This window comes from Cheilinus undulatus, linkage group 17, assembly GCF_018320785.1.
Source record: "Cheilinus undulatus linkage group 17, ASM1832078v1, whole genome shotgun sequence".
In the NCBI taxonomy this organism is placed as follows: Eukaryota; Metazoa; Chordata; class Actinopteri; order Labriformes; family Labridae; genus Cheilinus; species Cheilinus undulatus.
Window position 1 is genome coordinate 1,147,662 of NC_054881.1, and position 14,826 is coordinate 1,162,487.

The 14,826-nt window shown below is 39.2% G+C and overlaps 1 protein-coding gene across 4 annotated transcripts in view; it reads right to left on the reverse strand.

Moving 5' to 3' along the window:
• lmbrd2b (LMBR1 domain containing 2b) overlaps positions 1-14,826 on the reverse strand; it is a 38,376-nt gene that overhangs the window by 20,321 nt on the left and 3,229 nt on the right. The window contains exons 1-2 of one of the 4 annotated variants that reach the window (XM_041810407.1): positions 14,778-14,813; positions 4,730-4,795 (exon numbers count right to left, since the gene is read on the reverse strand). The gene's annotated coding sequence lies outside the window, so the exon portion shown is untranslated. Of the gene's footprint in view, positions 1-2,139; positions 2,318-4,729; positions 4,796-14,777; positions 14,814-14,826 lie in introns of those variants that run through there. The other 3 variants (XM_041810405.1, XM_041810404.1, XM_041810403.1) reach the window with 3 other exon arrangements.

Sequence of the window (14,826 nt, forward strand, 5' to 3'; positions counted from 1 at the left end):
ACTGGAGTTATGTCAAAGAGATGTCATATAAACCAGGAGGTAGCTCATACTGTAGCTCATACTGTAGCTCTGGACCACATGGACTGGCTATTCAGCATTATCAAGAAAAATCTGACAATAAAAATAAAAACGGACTTAACTTTGCCAACAGAACCAAACATCACCAGTGTTTCTGTGCAGAAAATCTGTCTGCAATTTTGCAAATAAAAAAAAAGAAATTACCTAGAATCAGGAGCCTACAACTTCTATTTTTGTTGCTGTGGAATTTAGACATTGTTGAAATGGTCCTGTCACCAGTTAGATACCATTAAAGGCTTTTCTAAAGATCTAAAGTCATGGAGTTATCACAGGAGGCCACAGTGGCCAATCTGCTTGCATTTCTGTTGCAGTGATTTGGTTTCATGTTGAAACGACTTTTATTTGTGTAACAAATACTCACATTTTTCTTACAGCCATTTTCAACCAGGTTACTGCCATCTGCATTTTTGTTGCTGCAACCTGCATTGGTGTTGTAGGTGGTTGTAACTGTGTTTGAACTACTGCAATTATGTTGTGGCTATATACATTTACATTGTGGCTACTTACATTCACATTGTAGCTACTTACATTTTTATTGTGGCTACTTACATTCATGTTGTGGCTACTTACATTTATCTTGTGGCTACTTACATTTTTATTGTGAATACTTACATTCATGTTGTGGCTACTTACATTCATGTTGTGGCTACTTACATTTATTTTGTGTGGCTACTTACATTCATGTTGTGGCAACTTACATTTTTTTTGTGGCTACTTACATTTATTTTGTGTGGCTACTTACATTCATGTTGTGGCTACTTACATTTTTATTGTGGCTACTTACATTCATGTTGTGGCTACTTACATTTATTTTGTGTGGCTACTTAAATTCATGTTGTGGCTACTCACATTCATGTTGTGTCTACCTGCATTTATGTTGTTGCTTTTAACATACATGTTGTTGCTATTTAAATGTACACTGTGACTACTTATGTTCACACTCTGAGTATCTGCAGTTACATTGTGGCTACTTACATTCAAGTTGTGGCTACTTACATTCATGTTGTGTCTACCTGCATTTATGTTGTTGCTTTTAACATACATGTTGTTGCTATTTAAATGTACACTGTGACTACTTATGTTCACACTCTGAGTATCTGCAGTTACATTGTGGCTACTTACATTCAAGTTGTGGCTACTTACATTCATGTTGTGGCTACTTACATTTATTTTGTGTGGCTACTTACATTTATTTTGTGTCTACCTGCATTTATGTTGTTGCTTTTAACATACATGTTGTTGCTATTTAAATGTACACTGTGACTACTTATGTTCACACTCTGAGTATCTGCAGTTACATTGTGGCTACTTACATTCAAGTTGTGGCTAATTGCATTTATGGTGTGACTACTTGCATTTATCTTTAGGCTCCTTGCACTGGTGTTGTAGTGATTTTGGTCATTTCTGTGAACAGCTGTTCATCCTTCTGTAACCATCCAGCATTATAACCGGATTAATAAACCTAGAGTTAAATAAAATCACCAATATGTCCGGTTTAGTGGAAACGAAGTACAATAAAGTGTATGAATGTTTTTCCTCTCCTTGGATCCTTCTTCTTAACAATCCCCTGACTTCCTTTTCTGATGTTTGAAGACTGTCCAGTCCTTCTGAGATCATTTAACTGGAGATTTTTCTAGAAATTAGCCCCCTCTGGGCCACCGTATCTGTCAAACAGCTGTCAGTAACCTCGTGACGTGTCCCCAGATCGGTGGAATAACCCTTTAACCCACTACAGTGGTCCTGGTTGGTGTAGTAAATAATAATGAGACATAATGATGGATAAACAGAGTTTAAATGAAGCCTGCTGCCTGCTGTAGCCGCCCTGTTTAAATGTCATTATTGGTCATGTGCTGTAATGTGACTGATGTTAGTGTGACCACACACACACAGACAGCTGAGCCCTCATTTACACACACTAATCATTAAATTAAAGCTTTAAATGGGTAAAATAACCCTCTAATAACAGCCCTATCTACCATCTCTAGGTTGCGTTCATATTACAGCTAGCAAACACTGGCTAACACAATAACAGCACAAACGTCATGACGTGTCCGCGCTTACCGGGGTTTATTACCGTGTTTTCGTTGATTTCTGAGGAATAAAATCCGTTCAACAATCTCTGAGGAACACCGTGAGATTATATTCCTCCGTGTTTGTCAGAGAAAACCCTCCGTTTCCTGGCTGGATCGTTAGAAACATCACTCACATCCTGGTTTTTTTCTACCGGGAGGAGGATGGCGTCACAGCTAACCCGACACAGCCTACGAGCATGCGCGGTAGGGCGTGTGGTCCAGACCTGCTTCACTGATATGAAGGAAGAATAATACTGCCCTCTAGTGGATCAACAGCGCCACCACAGTACCTCCATTTCACCTGCGTACTTTTGTCTCAATACATTCAATCTTACACTAGTTCCAAAAAAGCTGGGACACCGTTTAAAATGTAAATACACACAGAAGACAGCGACTGTCTAATCTCATAAACTAATACTTAATTCACAATACAACATAAACATTATATCAGATTTTAAACTGAGACTTTTAAACATTTCAGGAAAAACAGTAACTCATTTTGAGTTTGATGGCAGCAACACATCTCAAAAATTGATCGGAGAGGAATGTTGTCCCATTCTTGTCTGATGTAGGATTCTGGCTGCTAAAGGCCTGGACTGCAGACCCTCACTCTTGTCCTGTGAAGCCATGCTGTTGTGATGGATGTGGTATGTGGTTTAGCATCGTTCCTGACAGAGACGTTGTCTGGATGGGCTCTTGAGCCTCATGTGGCTCTTTTATGTCTTAGTTCTAAATATTATACCCCAGAAAACCTTAAATCAGAGAAGCTTTGACCCCAGAAATTATCCGATAAAGGTAACATTGATCAGAAGGCTTTAATTGTCAACCTTAATTTTCAACCTCTATTTTTTGTCTGTTTATATTTTCATTGCCCTTATTTGCAGTTTTTTTTTTTGCCATTTTTAAGCAATTTTTGCTGTTTATAGCCCATTTTTGCTGCTTCTTTTTGCCACTTTCTGCCAGTTTTCGCCTCTTTTATTCTGCTTTTTTCTATTTGCATTTCCCCCTCATTTTTTTATTTACCATTTTTGCCCATTCAAGCTTCCATTAAATGTCACTTTTTGCCCATTTTTGTCACCCTTTGCTGCTTTTTGCCCATTTCCATCCATTTTTGCAGCTTTTTGACTGTTTTTGCCACCTGTTACTTACTTTTTTCACTTCTAACTCATATCTGCTACTTATTATCCCCATTTTTGTCACTTTTCACCCATTTTGACCCTTTTTAATGCCTTTAGACCTTTAATGTCAGCTTAAACTTAATTTATTGCCAGTCAACCCATTTTTGCCAGTTTTCACCTCTTAGATTGTGGCTCTTGTAGTAGTATTTTTCAACAGTTTGGCTCCTTGGTTGAGCAGGGTTGAGTAATGCGTCTCTAAAAGCTCTCTCTACTTTCCAGTTCCTCTCCAGATGTTAGAGCTGCCCACGCCATAGGCACTAATGCAACCCCATACCATCAGAGATGCAGGCTTTAGAGCTGAGCCAGGAGAACCAGCTGAATGCTCCAGATCCTCTTTAGTCCACAGGACACGGCGTCTGTGCTTTCCTCTGACCACAGAACAGTTTTCCATGTTTCCTCTGACCACAGAACAGTTTTCCATGTTTCCTCTGACCACAGAACAGTTTTCCATGGTTCCTCTGACCACAGAACAGTTTTCCATGTTTCCTCAGTCCATGTTAAATGAGCTTTGCTCCAGAGAAGACGGACCACGGTGTTTCTGGATCCTGGTCACATATGGCTTCTTCTCTCCATGATCAGCTTTAACTGTCATTGGTGGATGGCACGGCCAACTGTGTTGACAGACGATGATTTCTGGAATGTTCCTGAGCCCATGCAGTGATTTCACTACAGAATCATGACTGTTTTTAATGCAGTGGCCCCTGAGGGCCCCTGAGGGCCCCTTCAGTCTTGTCCCTTGTTCTCAGAGGTTTCTCCAGATTCTCTGAATCTGTTGATGATATTATGGACTATAGATGGAGGAGATTCAAAGTCTTGAGGACCATTTTTCTTAAATTGTTCCACATTTTTAGACTCAGTTTTTCACAGATTGGTGAACTTCTGCCCATCTTTACTTCTGAAAGACTCTGCCTCTCTAAAATGCTCCCTTTATACCCAGTCATGTTACTGACCTGTTTGCTATCAGCCTCATTAGTTGCAAAAATAAATTAATCTGTTTGAGTTTGCTGTCAGCAGAAGAATTCCTGTTGATATCTCCTTCCCATCATCCCTCTTCCTCCCAAAGCTTGGTCGGCCCTGAGGCAGCGCAGACGGCTGTGGAGTCTCTTATATTAACTTAAACCCGTAAGCATCCATCCATCCATCCATTTTCTATACCCCTTATTCCGTTCAGGGCTGGGGGGGAGGGGGGGGGGGGTGGATGGAGCCTATCCCAGCTGTCATTTGGCGAGAGGCGGGGTACACCCTGGACTGGTCGCCAGTCAATCGCAGGGCCCCATAAGCATTATTTTAAAACATGAATCTGTGTTTTGAATGATCATAAAATACTCTGTTGTCACCTTTTCATTCTTTAGTTTGTCTGAAGTACAGACCGGTGTCATGGTTTAACTGGTGTTGAATTACCTGGTGACGGTCTGTCTTCTCACACACTGTGGCAGCCTTTCTGCACCCTCTTTCTGTCAAGGTCCCCTAAAAATGAGAAAATCTTCAGTCAACTCCGTGAAAAAGTAATAAGAAAAGGAACATTTTACATCCCTGTGGCTGCTAAAGGATTTATGCAGCAATAGAATTACTAAGAAAATGCATGAAATGCATTGTGGTGGTGCAGACCTTAACATCCCTTTAATGCATTTCTCCCCATGAAGCACAAACTGATGCAGGGATAGCTCTGCATCTGCATGCTCATGATAATTCTAGATCAGTGGTTTTCAAACTTTTTTCACCAAAGGCACACCTAAGGTTACGCTAAAATCTCATGGCACACCATATTCAAATCAATACAAAACAGACTTTAAACAAAGTTACAGTCACGGTGGCCTGTGAGGGGGATAAAGGGGAGAGCTTTCAGGGGACCAACTGGGGATCATGGAGATGGCAAAAGGTGGCAAAGCAAAGTCAGGATGGGTGAAAATTGGTTTTAAAAAGTGGCCATAAATGGGTTAAAATTGGCAAAAGCTTGTTGAAGGCGTCCAGATAGTGGCAGAGAGGGGTTACAAGTGGCCTTAGAGAGTTAAATATTGGAAAAAGTGGTAAAAATGGGTGAAAAAAGATTAAAGAAAAAGGGCAAAATTGGGCAAACAAAGGCAAAAGTGGGTGAGAATTGGCAAAAAGGTGGCATAAATGGGTTGAAAGTGTCATAAAGGTGGTAAAATAGATCACATTGGCAGAAAAAGTGGCAAAAAGGGTTAAATTTGCACTAAGGTGGTAAAACGGGATTAAAAGAGATTAAGAAGGACTAAAAAATGGCCAAACAATAGCGAAACAGAAGTGGCAAAACGGTTGTAAAAATGGGTTAAATGTGGCCAAAAAGTGGTAGAAAGAGGTGGCAGAAATGCAATATAGCATCAAAATGGTTTAAGCTGTTAAAGAACCAATCAGATCAACCCAAAATTAGCTCGCCATGCTTTCCAGCGCTTAATGAGGTAGCTGTTAGCCAGGATGCTAGCACCAGTGCTACTGATCCAACACACACACTGATATCATCAACAAATCCCAACTGGTTAGGACCCAGTCTCTGGGGTTTTTCAGGGGTCCAGATCTGTGGGCAGGCCTGGCTACTGTACTTGATGTAAAGTTGTAGTAATAACGGATTGTACAAATTCCCACGGCACCCCCAGACCTGCCTTAAGGCACACTGGTGAGTCCTGCCACACCCTGTGAGAACCGCTGGTCTAGGGTACATGTGAAGTGTTTCTGAGGCCCCCTGTAGACAAAGGCTGTCCTCTGGTACCAAACAGACTTCATTCTCATGGTTTCACTGGACTCATGTTAAATCCCGACGTGATGACGGCCCTACTCTCTAAAAACCTACGTCTATGTGGCGCTATTAAAACTCCACCCAGGAGAACTTCTCCAACCTTTGCTCTCTCAGAGCATCCAGAACGTTCAGATATGAGCTCGCCGTCAAAAACAAGATCCAGTCCGACCGACCTGTGATTAATGATTCACCTGAGACCATCGGGACGAGCACAGTCCTGAATCTGAGGCCAGCTGGTGCAGTCAGGGACAGGGTCTTCGTGGTAGTCCTGAAACCAGGTCTTTCTCCTCTGAACTTCATCCCTCTCCCTCCTGAACAAATATTTACATGATCAGACAGAAACCCGCTCTGGTCTATTTTAGCCTCCAGGTCAGTGGAGGCCAAAACAGACTTTCAGCGCTCTTACATAACGGCGGCCACGCTGAGGCTCGATCAGAGAGGGACTAGTGACCGGATAAAGACCTGGACAAAGACCTGGATGTTTTTACAGTTTCAGTTCAGTATCAGTTCATCTTTTAGTCTGTGAATGTCTAAATAAGTCCAGTTATTCAGCTCTGACAGATATGCTAACGAATATCAGAACCAGCAGATATTCGGTTTCTATGCTTGGAAAATACCGTACTCAGGACTGTCAGCATGGCTCCTGATGACTTTCTTTGTCAAAAAATACTGTTTTAATTATCATTATTATCTTCTTAATCTAGTAATAGTGGAACTTTTGTCTGAACAAACATCTAGGAAATACGGTCATCAAAATTTAAACCTACAATACTGGAAAAAGAGATACTGAAAAAAGTCCATCTGCGTTTTCTCTGTTTTCATAGTTGTCAACATAATTATGTTCAGTTGAACCCTCAGAAATCACTTTCATTTACTACCCTTTAAAGCCGTTAAGGACAAAAACGCCCACTTCCAAAAAACTGCTATAAAAACTTAACAGATTCATATTTTTTCTGCTTTTTTTTCCATAAATCTCTTAAACAACTTCAGCTGTGGTCAAAACTACCAAACATTCAATCATTTTGAGGATTTTAACCCTTTAAATGCTAATTTGATTACTTAAAGATCTAAAAATGTGGTTTGAATGGGAGTCAATGGGACGTTTTTGTCCTTAATGACTCGAAAGGGTAGTAAATTTGAAATCAGATGTTACACAAAAATTAAAAATGCACCAAAGTCAATGTTTTGGATAATGTTTGACATACCCAGGACTGATTTTAAAACACACCCCCCACCCCCCCAACATTAGTTTACTGGAAAATAATTACTGTTTTGTATGTTTTTTTAGAAAAATATGACCATCCTGTAATCAAACTGGCATTTAAAGGGTTAAAATCCTGGAAATTGTTCCATATTTGATTGTTTTGATCAGAACTGATGTTGATCAAAGTTGCCAACCATGGCGTACAATTTGGCAACAATGGAGGGGAAAATGGTCCTGTAAAAATCTGCCCACTAAATCTTCTGGATTACAGAAACATATCCTGATATAATCGGTTCTTCCTGCTCCGTCTCTCAGCTCTGTGAATTCCTGCTGTTCCATAAACGTCTCTGAGCTTCAGGACAAAAATACACCACAGAGAACTCTATCATCTGAAGCTCCAGGGCCTCACGGGTCATCAGGTCTTCATGTCAGCGGGTCATCAGGTCTTCATGTCAGAGGGTCATCAGGTGGTTTATACTGGTCTCTGAGTTCAAACAGGTTTGAGTTACAGCAGCACAGAGGAACTTTAGAGACCCTGTTTACATGAACGCTAACATCCATTTGTGGGATTATCATACCAAGAGACCGGCCTTCAGACCACTATAACGATACATCCCCGTTAAAGACCTGAGCCTGGATCTCACCATGCAACGGCCCACCCATCAGTCTGTGGTTCATCTATGGCCATCAGCCCTAACTGTCATGAACTGAGTTGTCATTTAAATGTTGTTTCCACTCTTTTACCTCCTCCTCTGTGCAGCAACAAAGCAGATTTTTCCATGATAGCAAGGGCAAAAATGACCTGTTGTCATGGGAAAACTGGGTGTAAAACACGTGACTGTTTTCTTATTTTAGTCGTATATTTTCCATCCAAGAACCAAGCTATAATATAATTCAGTGGTTCTCAAATGGAGTGGCAAAGCACACGAGTGTGCCTGACGGCAGGTCTTTGTTCCAACATAAAGATGATAAAGACATAAAAATGGTTAGTTCTCATTCTGGTTCCATCAAAGCTTCTGTCTGTTCCTGTCAATAAAGGCTCATTTATCTCTGCCTCTATTTGTGCTTCATGTTTTCATCTGTCACAGTTTGTACCTTCAGCTTGGTCACACATCCAGGATCAGATCAGCTGATCCGATCTTCCTGAGGACACGGTGTCTGTGCACGTCCAGTCCATCTATCATGATCCACGATCATCATTCTTTGTTTTTTTCTGTCAGAGCACAACCACGAGTACCACACAGCATTACGACTGTTCTAATAATGATTAACAGCCATGAACCGAAGCGCAGCAGCGAAGAGAGCAGATCATAAAGACAGACGTGACTGAAAACATCAACAGTCAAACAAACCCTCAGAAACATCCATCAGAAGGTCTGTAGATACTCTGGATCGCTTTAGGCCAAGAACAACTGACCAATCACGTCAACGGGTTGAAAATCAGCTAAATTGTGCTCACAAGGATATTTTTAAACGACCTTGAACCTGAGGAATCCAATTTTAATCCCAGAGTTCTGACTTAAATCTTGAATTCTGACTTTAATCTAAGAATTCTGACTTTGATTTCAGAATTCTGACTTTGATCTCAGAATTCTGACTTTGATCTCAAAATTCTGACTTTGATTTTAGGATATGGACTTCAATCTCAGAATTCAGACTTTGATCTAGAATTATGACTTTGATCTCAGGATTCTGACTTTGACCTACAAATCTGGGTGGCAAAATAGGTTACAAGTGGCAGAAAAGTGGCAAAAGGGTTAAAGTTGCTAAGAGGTAGTAAGAAGGGGTTAAAAATGGTGAAAAATATGGCAAAAAATGTCCAAATAATAGCAAAAGTAGGCAAAAACCAGCAAAAAGGGTAGCAAAATGGGTTAAATGTGGCAAAAAGTTCAAAAAATGTTGCAAAAATGGGTAAAAAGTATTTTTAAAAAGTTGCAAAATTGCACAAAAAGCAGCAAAAATGGTTCAAGTAGTCAAATTAGTGACAAAATTAGTAGAAAAATTGGTTAACTCTGTTAAAAGTAGCATGAATTAATAATTTGAACACCAATTTCAACTATATAATAGCTTGCTAATGGGCTAACTGTTAGCCAGGATGCTAGCACCAATGCTACTGATCCAACACACATTCATTGATCTCAGAATTCTGACTTTGATTTCAGAATTCTGACTTTGATCTTAGAATTCTTAACCTGACACGGGAAAGCTTCAATAGGAAACGTTTGAGAAAAGGCAGAGGATTTGAAAAAAACTCGGAGTGTGATTGGATGAACGTCCTGTCGGTCACATTTCCACGGGCCAATCAGAGCAACAAAACACATGACTTAGCAGCTATCGAGCGGCACTTGCGCTGCTACCAAGGATTAACGCGAAACATGGCGACTACAGACATGTCAGTACTCGAAAGAAAACAACTCACTGCTGATCTTTGTTCTTCTTTTCACGAAGACATGTCATCAAGTTCTGATAAAACTGGCGCTTTCGCAGCATCCACGTTAATCTCTTCCTCCATAACTGCACCAGCTCTTGCTGCTGCTTGTTTACGTCACGACACTGCCGTGCCTGAAAGTACTGCCCCTCATTGCTGATTGGTCCTGTCACTGGCTAACAAGGCCCTAACGGTTCAGACGGGAGCTTAACAAGATGGATTCGCAAGTGAAAAACAGGGAAACGGGCGTATCCATCTGCTTTGCAAGGTTACAGAATTCTGCCTTTGATCTCAGAATTCTGACTTTAATCTAGAATTCTGACTTTGATCTCAGAATTTTGACTTTAATCTCAGAATTCTGACTTTAATCTAGAATTCTGCCTTTGATCTCAGAATTCTGACTTTAATCTAGAATTCTGACTTTGATCTCAGAATTTTGACTTTAATCTCAGAATTCTGACTTTAATCTAGAATTCTGCCTTTGATCTCAGAATTCTGACTTTAATCTAGAATTCTGCCTTTGATCTCAGAATTCTGACTTTAATCTAGAATTCTGACTTTGATCTCAGAATTTTGACTTTAATCTCAGAATTCTGACTTTTATTTAAGAATTCTGGGTTTGATCTCAGGATTCTGACATTGATCTCAGAATTCTGACTTCTATTTTGGAATTCTGACTTTAATCTCAGAATTCTAACTTTGATCTCAGGATTCTGACTTTAATCTAGAATTCTGCCTTTGATCTCAGAATTCTGACTTTAATCTAGAATTCTGACTTTGATCTCAGAATTCTGACTTTAATCTTAGAATTCTGACTTTGATCTCAGAATTTTGACTTTGATCTCAGAATTCTGACTTTTATTTTAGAATTCTGATTTTAATCTCAGAATTCTGCATTTGATCTCAGAATTCTGACTTTGATCTCAGAATTCTGGGTTTGATCTCAGGATTCTGACATTGATCTCGGAATTCTGACTTCTATTTTAGAATTCTGACTTTGATCTCAGAATTCTAACTTTGATCTCAGGATTCTGACTTTAATCTAGAATTCTGCCTTTGATCTCAGAATTCTGACTTTAATCTAGAATTCTGACTTTGATCTCAGAATTTTGACTTTGATCTCAGAATTCTGACTTTAATCTTAGAATTCTGCCTTTGATCTCAGAATTTTGACTTTAATCTCAGAATTCTGACTTTTATTTTAGAATTCTGATTTTAATCTCAGAATTCTGCATTTGATCTCAGGATTCTGACATTGATCTCGGAATTCTGACTTCTATTTTAGAATTCTGACTTTAATCTCAGAATTCTAACTTTGATCTCAGGATTCTGACTTTAATCTAGAATTCTGCCTTTGATCTCAGAATTCTGACTTCTATTTTAGAATTCTGACTTTAATCTCAGAATTCTAACTTTGATCTCAGGATTCTGACTTTAATCTAGAATTCTGCCTTTGATCGCAGAATTCTGACTTTAATCTAGAATTCTGACTTTGATCTCAGAATTTTGACTTTGATCTCAGAATTCTGACTTTAATCTTAGAATTCTGACTTTGATCTCAGAATTTTGACTTTAATCTCAGAATTCTGACTTCTATTTTAGAATTCTGATTTTAATCTCAGAATTCTGCATTTGATCTCAGAATTCTGACTTTGATCTCAGAATTCTGGGTTTGATCTCAGGATTCTGACATTGATCTCGAAATTCTGACTTCTATTTTAGAATTCTGACTTCAATCTCAGAATTCTAACTTTGATCTCAGGATTCTGACTTTAATCTAGAATTCTGCCTTTGATCTCAGAATTCTGACTTCTATTTTAGAATTCTGACTTTAATCTCAGAATTCTAACTTTGATCTCAGGATTCTGACTTTAATCTAGAATTCTGCCTTTGATCTCAGAATTCTGACTTTAATCTCAGAATTCTGACTTTAATCTCAGAATTCTAACTTTGATCTCAGGATTCTGACTTTAATCTAGAATTCTGCCTTTGATCTCAGAATTCTGACTTCTATTTTAGAATTCTGACTTTAATCTCAGAATTCTAACTTTGATCTCAGGATTCTGACTTTAATCTAGAATTCTGCCTTTGATCTCAGAATTCTGACTTTAATCTCAGAATTCTGACTTTAATCTCAGAATTCTAACTTTGATCTCAGGATTCTGACTTTAATCTAGAATTCTGCCTTTGATCTCAGAATTCTGACTTCTATTTTAGAATTCTGACTTTAATCTCAGAATTCTAACTTTGATCTCAGGATTCTGACTTTAATCTAGAATTCTGCCTTTGATCTCAGAATTCTGCCTTTGATCTCAGAATTCTGACTTTAATCTCAGAATTCTGACTTTAATCTCAGAATTCTGACTTTGATCTCAGAATTCTGGGTTTGATCTCAGGATTCTGACATTGATCTCGGAATTCTGACTTCTATTTTAGAATTCTGACTTTGATCTCAGAATTCTAACTTTGATCTCAGGATTCTGACATTGATCTCAGAATTCTGACTTTGATCTCAGAATTCTGACTTTGATCTCAGAATTCTGACTTTGATCTAGAACTCTGACTTAGTATATTAAGTCATATTTAAAATTTCTACTAAAACTTTTTAGTTTTATGTCATGATTTGACCTTTTCAACTCCTAACTTGGACTTTTAATCCCATATTTTGACCTTTAAAACATAATTCTGACTTTTTTTTTCATATTTTCCTTTTGTAAATCATTATTTTTGACATTTCATTTTGTGTTTTGACCTTTTTAACTAATAAGTTTGACTATCTCAGATCCTTTAAACTTATCATTTTGACTTCTTTCAATCTCAAAATCTTTTATCATCAGTGCTAATCCCCCCATAAATCATTACTGTTGAAAATAAGGTTTAGAGTTTATGGTTAAATGTGGATCCTGTCAGGCTCTCAGGTTAGACCCAAATTCAGAATCCAGCCCCTGCTGAGATTGACTTTGACATCCCTGAATTAGAGGAAACTGATTACTTTACAATTAAGTAATAATCCCTGAAAAGACACAGGATTAGTTTAGAAACAGGGTTTAGGTTATATTAACTCAGTTAAGGTTAAGTTAAACTGCACTGCGGAAACTTAAAATTCTGTTTAAATTAAACTAAAAAACATGTGAAAGTGTTCTTCATCCACTGCAGGTTTCTTTTATTTCTGTCAGACTTTAATGTTAAACATCTATACCACTCAAAGACAACCAAAGACCAGGAACCATGAAGCAAAAAGTCCTCTACCATCATCTATATCACTCAAAGACAACCAAAGACCAGGAACCATGAAGCAGGAAGTCCTCTACCATCATCTATATCACTCAAAGACAACCAAAGACCAGGAACCATGAACCAGGAAGTCCTCTACCATCATCTATATCACTCAAAGACAACCAAAGACCAGGAACCATGAACCAGGAAGTCCTCTACCATCATCTATATCACTCAGAGACAACCAAAGACCAGGAACCATGAACCAGGAAGTCCTCTACCATCATCTATATCACTCAGAGACAACCAAAGACCAGGAACCATGAACCAGGAAGTCCTCTACCATCATCTATATCACTCAGAGACAACCAAAGACCAGGAACCATGAACCAGAAAGTCCTCTACCATCATCTATACCACTCAAAGACAACCAAAGACCAGGAACCATGAAGCAGGAAGTCCTCTACCATCATCTATATCACTCAGAGACAACCAAAGACCAGGAACCATGAACCAGGAAGTCCTCTACCATCATCTATATCACTCAGAGACAACCAAAGACCAGGAACCATGAACCAGGAAGTCCTCTACCATCATCTATACCACTCAGAGACAACCAAAGACCAGGAACCATGAACCAGGAAGTCCTCTACCATCATCTATACCACTCAGAGACAACCAAAGACCAGGAACCATGAACCAGGAAGTCCTCTACCATCATCTATACCACTCAGAGACAACCAAAGACCAGGGTAGGGTTAGGGGTAAAGAGGAGAGCTATCAGGGCGTGGCAAAAGTGGGCAAAAAATAGTTAAAAGTGATGCTAAAACATGGCAAAATTGGGCAAATGGTGGCAAGACAAAGTCAAAAATGGGAAACAATTGGCATAAATGGCCAAAACATGTATTAAAAGTGGCAAAAACAGGTTGAAAGTGTCAAAAAGGTGTTAAAAATGGGTTACAAGTGGCCAAAAAGGGTTCAATGTTGTAAAAACGTGGTAAAATTGGTAAAAAGTGATTTAGAACATGGGCAAATTGGGTTAAAAAGCGGCCAGACAAAGGCAAAGTGAGTGAAAATTGTCAAAAAGGTGGCAAAATAGGTTACAAGTGGAAGAAAAGTGGCAAAGAGGGTTCAATGTTGCTATATGGTGGTAAAAAGGGGTTAAAAGTGGTGAAAAATATGGCAAAAAAATGTCCAAATAATAGCAAAAGTAGGCAAAAACAGCAAAAAAGGAAGCAAAATTGGTTAAATGTGGCAAAAAGTTCCAAAAAATAAGTTGCACAAATGGATAAAAAGTATTTTGAAAAAGTTGTAAAATTGCAAAAAAGCAGCAAAATGTGTTTAAGTTGTCAAATTAGTGGCAAAATGAGTAGAAAAAATGGTTCACTTGGTTAAAAGTAGCATGAATTCATAATTTTAACACCAATTTCAACCCAACAGTAGCTGGCTAATGAGGTAGCTGTTAGCCAGGATGCTAGCACCAATGCTACTGGTCCAACACACACACACACACGCACACACACACACACGCACACACACACGCACACACACACACACACTCTGATATCAGTAAATCACAGCTGGGGAGGGAACAGTCTCTGGGTCTTCAGGGGTCCAGCCAGATCCCCAAGGCTCACTAGTGGGCCCTGGCACACCATCTGAGAACCCCTGATCTTGTAGTGGCCGAGTCCAGTTCACCTAAAACTCAACATGAGAGGAATGTTCTGGAGTTTTAGGTGAACTCATTCTAACATTCTTCTACCGCTGGTCTTCAGTGAACCAGGAGGTCTGGATCCATGTGGTCCCCCCATGTGGACTCTGTAAACACGACCCCATTAGAAGGTACCTGCACATGGAACACGTCTCCTCGCGCACAGACAGGTCCATCCCGTCCA